This window comes from Chrysochloris asiatica, unplaced genomic scaffold (assembly GCF_000296735.1).
Source record: "Chrysochloris asiatica unplaced genomic scaffold, ChrAsi1.0 scaffold00043, whole genome shotgun sequence".
NCBI classification, from domain to species: Eukaryota; Metazoa; Chordata; class Mammalia; order Afrosoricida; family Chrysochloridae; genus Chrysochloris; species Chrysochloris asiatica.
In genome coordinates, this window is record NW_006408561.1 from 13,527,483 (window position 1) to 13,535,824 (window position 8,342).

At 37.3% G+C, this 8,342-nt stretch overlaps 1 protein-coding gene across 1 annotated transcript in view; it reads right to left on the reverse strand.

Moving 5' to 3' along the window:
- Positions 1 to 8,342, reverse strand: part of ZBBX (zinc finger, B-box domain containing) — a 227,815-nt gene that overhangs the window by 84,067 nt on the left and 135,406 nt on the right. The window lies entirely within an intron of this gene.

The following is an 8,342-nucleotide window of genomic DNA, read 5'->3' on the forward strand; positions in this document are numbered from 1 at the left end:
TTTCAATATTGCAGATCAAGGCTTGAGTATTTTCTTCAGTTCCCTCAGCTTGAGAAATGCTGAGCATGTTCTTCCCTATTGGTTTTTTAATTCCATGACTTTGTACATTTCATTAAAATATTTCACCTTGCCTTCTCTAGCTGCCATTTGAAAATTTCTATTCAGCTTGTTTACTTTCTCATTTCTTAAATTTACTTTAGCATCCTATACTAGAGAACAAGTTCCAGAGTATCTTCTGACATCCATTTTGGGTGTTTACTTATTTCTCATCTTCTTAATGACTTTTTGCTTTCTTCCCATATGATGTTCTTGATATCATCCATAACTCTTCTGGTCTTTGATTTTTAGTGTCTTATACATCAAATCTGTTCTGGAGATGACCTGTAATTCAGGTGACACAAGTTAATGGTCATATTGTGGCTCTCATGTACTTGTTTTAATGTTCTTCAGCTTCAGCCTGAACTTTCATATGAGCAACTGATAATCTGTTCCATACTCTGCTCCTGATCTTCTTTTGGCTGATGATATAATGCTTTTCCACAGTCTCCTTCCATAGATGTAGCCAATCTGATTTCCGTGTATTCCACGTGGTGAGATTCATGTGTATAGTCATCTTTTTTATTGTTTAAAAAAGGCATTTGCAATGAACCAGTCATTGGTCTTGCAGAATTCTATCATGCAATCTCTAGCATTGTTTTTATCATCCAGGCCATATTTTCCAACTATTGAACCTTCCTCTTTGTTTCCATCTTTTGCATTCCAATTGTCAGTAATTATCAATACATCTTGATTACATGTTTTATCAATGTCTGACTGAAGGATTAGTAAAATTCTTCAATTTCATCATCACTGGCTTAGTGGTGAGTGAGTAAATTTGAATACTAATTATATTATGTAGTCTTCCTTGTAGATTTATGGATATTAATCCTATCACTAACAGCATTTTACTTCAAGGTAGATCTTTTTTTTTTCCTTTTTTCTTTTTTTGGTGCAGTGAGTTAGTGCGCTGAATTGCAAAGTTGGTTTGAACCACAAGGTCAGCAGTTCAAGCTTACCAGCTGTTCCTTGGAAACCCTATACAGGGTTGCTATGGGTTAGAACTGACTCAATGGCACTAAACAACAAGAACAGTTCTCTATGAATGCTAAATAAAAAGTTGTATAAATGTTTATGTTAAGAGGCAAAAAGAATTTCTGAAAGTTAGATTATTTCCTAGGTAGGTTTTACTGGGTGATAAATAGTTTAAAAACAAATGACAAAAATCAGGAAAACATGTGTGGTAGGATTATATTCTTTCATCATAGTTATTTTTTGTGGTTTAAAATCACTTTATTATTGTTCTAAAGGCTACTTTTAAGTACAAAAAAAAAAAAAAAAGGCCTGTCACACCTTTTCTTCTTCTTCCTCCAGGAAAAACAGGCCACAGAGACTGTATATTACAGATTTACTTCAAGGTAGATGTTGAAATGTTCTCTTTAATGATGAATGTGAGACTATGCCTTTTCAATTTGGCATTCCTAGTGTAGTAAACCATGGGACTGTCAGATTCAAAATGACCAGTACCAGTTCATTACAGCTCACATTCCATTTCATTTTTGACAACTTCCAATTTGTTCCCTAGAATCATACTTTGTACATTTCATGTTCCAATTATTAATGGATATTACAGCTGTTTCTTTACATTTTGAGTTGTGTCCTGTCAGCAAATGAAGGTCCACAAAGCTTTACTCCATTTGTGTCACCATGGTCAACTCTTCCCCAGTTGAATTTTCAGTGTCTTTCAATCTTAAGGGCTAATCTTTGGCAATACAGCTGACATAATGTTTCAATATTCAAAATTCTGGTGCTATCTGATAGTGTTCCACTGCTGTTCCTAATGTTCTCAATGGCTAAACATTCAGAACTAGTCTGACTCTCCTTCTTCCTAGTCTGTCTTAGTCTGGAAGCTCAGTTGAACTCTGTCCACCATGGATGATTCTGCTGAGATTTAAAATATCAGTGCCATAGCTTCCAGAATCACAGTACCAACCAAGCCGCCACAGTACTAGAGACTGGCAGATAAGTGGCAAATATTTAGGGGAGCCGAAAGATCATCTTTATTCCACGAAGCAGTTGGTAAATTCAAACTTCGGACTTTAGAGTTAACAGCCCAGTGTGTAATTTACTACACTATCAGAGATCCCTGGTGCACCTTGTGTCAGATTACTGTTAGGTGCTGTGGAGTCAGTTCTAACTCACAGCAACCTTATGCACAACAGAATGAAATACTGACCGGTCCTGTGTCATCCTTACAACTGTTGTTGTGTGAGTGTATGAGTGCTTTACCAAGCATTATGTCCTCCACCAGGGGCTCGTAATTCCTGAAAATATGTCCAAAGTATGAGAGGCAAAGTCTTGCCAGCCTTGCATCTAAGGAGCATGCTGGCTGTACCTCTTCCAACAGAGATTTGTTTGTTCCCTTAGCAGTCCACAGTATTTTCAGTATTCTTCTCAACACCATAACTCAAATGAATCAATTTTCCTAGGATCTTCCCTTTTCATTGTGCAACTTTCATGCATATGAGGTTATTGAAAATACTATGGTTTGGGTCAGATGCATCTGAGTCCTCAAATTAATATTTTTGCTCTTGAATACTTTAAAGAGGTCCTGTGCAGCAAACTTGCTTAACGCAATGTGTCATTTAATATCTTCACTGCCACTTCCATCAAGGGTACATCAAATCTCCATCATTATGGTGGTAGTTTTGTGCTGTGGAGTCTGTTCTGACTCATAGTAACACTATATAGGTTTTCTGAGGCTGTAAATCTATACAGGAACATAACGCCTCATCTTTTTCCCATGGAATAGTTGGTAGTTTTGAACTTCTTACCATGAGGTTAGCAGCCTCACTCATAACCACTAAGCTATCAGATCTCCAGTATTATTTCATAATTTAATCCACAGGGACCTTGATCACCTTTCTCTTCCACAAGCATCACACTAGTCTATTACCTTGATGACATTATGCTGATTGGACATAATGAAGAAATATCAATGACTCTAGACTTGCTGGTAAGATACCTGTTGCTAAAGGGCAGTAAATTAAAGCAACAAAAGTTCAAACACCTTCCACATCAATTATATTTCTAGGGATTCAATTGTGTGGGGCATGTAGAGATATTACTACTAAAGTGGAGGATTTGTTATTTTATCTGACCACTCCTACAACTAACAAAGGGGCATAATGCCTGATGGCCCTCTTTGGATTCTGGAGGCAACATATCCCTCATTTGGGTGTGCTACTCTGGCCTATTTATCACATGACTCAAAAACTTGCTAATTTTGAAAGGGGACAATAACAAAAAAAAAGCTCTGCAACACATTCAGACTACTGGGAAAGCCACTCTGACACTTGAACCACATGATCGAGCAGATCCAATGGTATTTGAAGTGTCAATGGTAGACAAAAATGCAGTTTACAGTATTTAGCAGGGATCACAATTCAGAACCTTAGGATTTTGGAGCAAAGCCCTGTCATCCTCGGCAGAAAAACAACTCTCATTTTTGGCTTGTTACTGGACCTTAGTAGAAACTGAACACCTAACTATGGGTCACCAAGGCACAATACCACCAGAGCCATCCATTATGAACTGGGTGTTGTCTTACCCACAGAGTCATAAAGATGGATGTGCACAGCAGTACTCCATTAATAAATGAAAGTGGTATATACAAGACTGGGATTGAGCAGGATCTGAAAACGCAAGTAAATTGCATGAGGAAGTGGCCCAAATGTCCAAGACCTCCACTCTTGTCACATTACTTTCCCTCCCAATCTACTACCATGGTTTCATGGGGAGTTCCTTATGATTAGTTAATTGAGGAAGAGGAAACTCATGCTTGGTTTACAGATGGTTCTGCATGATATGCAAGAAACAATTGAAATTGGATAGCAGCAGCACTAATGCCCATTTCTGGGACTACTATGAATGACAATGGTGAATGGAAAACTTCCCAATGGGCAAAACTTCAAGCAGTACACATGGGTGTTCATTTTTCTTGGCAGGATAAGTGGCCAGATATGTAACTGTATACAATCCATGGATTGTGGCCAATGGTTTGGCTGGATGGTCAAGGACTTGGAAGGAACATGATTGGAAAATTGGTGACAAGGAGGAGACAGGAAGAGTTATGTGGACAGATCTTTCTGAGTGAGTAAAGATATTTGTATATCATATGAAAATGTACTAAAGGATTATATCAGCAGAGGAGGATTGCAACAATCAAAGGACAGGATGACACATTCTGTGGAAACTAATCACATTCTTTGCCAGCCACTCCTGTCATTGCACAATGGGCTCATGAATAAAGTGGCAATGGTGTAATGGATGGAGGTTATGCATGGTCTCAGTAGCATGAGCTTCCACTCACCAAGGCTGACTTAGCTACAGACAAGTGCCCAGTCTGCCAGCAGCAGAAACCAATACTGAGTTCAATATATGAGACCATTCCTTGGAGATCAGCCAACAACATACTGGTAGATTGATTACATCTGATCACTATCATCATGAAATGGTCAGAATTCTGTTCTTGCTGGAATGGACACTTACAACTAATAATGCTTCTGCTAAAACTGTGGACTTACAGAATACCTCATCCATCATCCTAGTATCCCACATAACAGTGCATCAGATTAAGGGACCCACATCACAGCCAAAGTAGTGTGGCAATGGGCCCACACTTGTGGAATTCACAATGTTCCTGAAAATATGGCCTTGGTGAGAGAAATGATGATGGATATCACATGACAGTTTTTCAAGACCAAGGACTTCTTCATTGGAAATACTTTTGTTTAAAACAACATAAAAGACAATTGTACACATGGACCTCACCAGTTGGGATACACAGAAATCAAATACACTATCCCTATAGAAAGAGAAAGGGGAAACAATCCATATCTTTGGCCAAACAAGAACAGGCAGACAGTTCAGTTGCTCATATGCAAGTTCAAGATGAAGCTGAAGAAAACTAAAACAAATCCTGGAGAGCCAAAATATGACTTTTAACATATCCCACTTTAATTTATAGATCATCTGCAGAACAGATATGATGCATTAGACACAAAAAACCAGAGACCAAAAGAGCTGTGGGATGACATCAAAAACATCATACATGAAGAAAGTAAAAAGGTCATTAAAAAGAAAAGAAAGACGGAAAAGACCAAAATGGATTTCAGAAGATACTTTCAAACTTGTTCTCCAGCATAGAGGTGATAAAGGAAATGGGAAAAACTGAGGAGGTAAAAGAGCTAAGTAAAAATTTCAAAGGGAAACTCGAGAAGACAAACTCAAATATTATAAAAAATGTGCAAAGACCTAGAGTTAGAAAGCCAAAGAGAAGAACCCACTCAATATTTCTCAAGCTGAGGGAGCTTAAGAAAAAATTCAAGCACTGACTTGCAATATTAAAGAATTCTATGGGCAAATATTGAATGATGCAGAAAGCATTAAAAGAAGAAAGAAGGAATATATAGTCACTGTACCAAAAAGAAATGATTGATGATAAACCATTTCAATAAGTGGAATATTATCAAGAGTCAATGATACTGAAGGAAGAAGTCCAAGGTTCACTGAAGCCATTGGCAAAGAACAAGGCTCCGGTAATTGATGTAATACAATTTTAAATCTTTCAACAAACTGATGCAACATGGGAGGCACTCACTCATATATGCAAAGAAATTTGGAAGGCAATTACTTTGCCAACTGGCTGAAAGAGAGCCATATTTGTGCCCATTCCAAATAGAGGTGAGGGTGCCACACCCATTTATACTCCTTGGTTCCTAGACAGTGAATCCTGGCTATTGGAGGAACAGCACTGCATATTGGACACTGATTTAGAACATATATAGCCTCATGGAGAACATTGCTGCAAACCTGGAAGGCATTGCCAACATAATTGTGTCTTTAGAAGGCCATTCCATCATTCAATTAAATCCACTGTTTCAAGATGATGATAAACATGGTTGTTCTTGTTAGGTGCCATCAAGTTGGAATCGACTTACAGCAACCCTTTCTGTGTTGTTGTTAAATCCTGTTGACTCAGTTCCAACTCATAGCGACCCTATATAAGGTTTCTGAGGAGCAACTGATGAGTTTGACTCTTTCATATATATGGTACTGGAGAAGAATATTAAAAATATCATGGGAATGAAAAAATGTATCATGGACTGCCAGAAAAACAAAGAAATCTGTTTTGGAAGAAGTACATCCAGAATGCTCCTTAGAAGCCAGGATGGTGATTTTTCATCTCTCATATTTTGAACATATTATCAGAAGGGAACAGTCCCTGGAGAAGGAAATCATGCTAGGTAAAGTGAAGGGTCAGCAAAAGAGAGGAAGACTCCCAGTGAAATGATTGGCACAGTGGTAGCAGCAACAGGCTCAAGCTTATCGACTGTGAGGATAGTGCAGGACCAATCAGCATTTCGTTCTATTGTGCATAACGTTCACTACATACTGCATCTGAGGTGTGATCCATATTGTACCCTACAGTCTTTGATCTTCATAAGTAATTATTTAAGTCCTCTTAGCTTTTAGCAAGCAAGGTTGTATCATCTGTATATCACAAGTCGCCAGTGAGTCTTCCTCCAGTACTGATGCACATTCTTCTTCATATAATCCAGCTTCTCAAATTATTTGCTCAGCATACAGACTGAGTAAGTATGGTGAAAGAATTCAGCCCTGGTGCACACCTTTCCTTATTTTAAACCTTCAGTAACCCCTCCCTGGTTCTGTTCTAACAACTGCCTCTTATTCTCTGTAGAGGTTCCTCATGAGCACAATCAAGTGGTCTTGAATATCCACTCAAAAAAATTGTCCTTAGTTTATCATGTATACAGTATTCCTATTATGCTGTTATTATAAACTAAGCTTCTTAAATTGTAAATAATTTTAAATAATATTCAAGAAAAACATTTTTCACTTAAATGTTATGAAATAGACACCATACAATGAGACAAACTTTTATTTAAAGGTCTATTAATATACCATGTAAACTATCACATAATTCACAATAAACATTTTTTAAAAGTATATTAATATAACCCAGTATAGTAAAATGTCTTCTCATTTTCCATATGAAAAACATTAATTCAGCTAACAAATTTACTTTTTAAATAAGAACAATACTCTACTATAAGAGGGTAAGTAAAAAAGTATTACTACAAAATCACAGAAACATTATTAAATGAAAATATCCAAATGTGAAGCTATTATTTCTTGACATATCCTCTATCTAGGCCTATCCACTGATGAAACAGTTTCTAGCTGTCTAACCCTTCCCTGAAGAACTTGGCACTCTGTCAAAATAGCAGTTTCAGTATCTTCCGGGGACTCAAATCATCCTCTTTTTAAATGTTCTTTGAGTTTGAAATACAGAAAGAAGTCTAAAGGGGAAAGACTAGGGCAATAGGGTGGATAGGCGAAGATTTCCCAACAAAATTATTGCAGGATAGCCCTCTATACCCTTGAGAAATGAACAGGTGCAGTATCCTCATGGAAAAAAATTTCCCAGTACAACTTTTCATGGTCTTTTTCTCACCAGTATAATTTTCCATTTTCTTCAAGATTCTTTATGATAAACCCTTATGATTTTCTTACATCCTTCAAGAAAACCTATCAAGACCACCCCTTTAAAATCCCACAAAACCTCCTGAATTGGCATCTACTTTGGATTTAACTGGTGCAGCAGATCCCTTGAGAATCCATTATTTTGATTGAACCTTGCTTTCTGGATCATGTTGGTAAATCTAAGATTTGTTCCTGTCATGATTCATTTAATAAAATAACTTTCACCAGCTTCAGTCTTGCTTAAATGACTGATGGAAAGATCCATTCTGAGTTACCTGATCTTCACTCAATGCTTTGGCCAGTCATAGAGGCAAAAGCTTGCTGAGGCCAACATGTTTACTTAAAATTTAAAATGCTGAAACATATGTGATCACTTCAGTAGCTGTTGCATCAATGGCAATTCTATAATATCCTTTCACTAGTGTCTGGACTTCAGTTACAGATTTTTCATTCATCAAGGTTTAAAGTGTTTCCCCTCTCTTGGCTTATATTTGACATCTTCCCTACCTTCCTTAAAACACATGGTCCAACTAAAAACTGTTGTTTTCTGTGAGCTAGCATTTCCTTACACTTGTTGTAAAGTTTCAAGGGACTATGTCCCTTGTTTTAACATTTTGTTAAAAATTTGAGATTAGCCCTGACCTCAGATTTTTATCCCCCCAAGGCACAAAATGTACCCTGCACTTTGAAGCTACTCCTATGAGACTAAGATAAGGGGTCTTACGGAGAGAACTTGT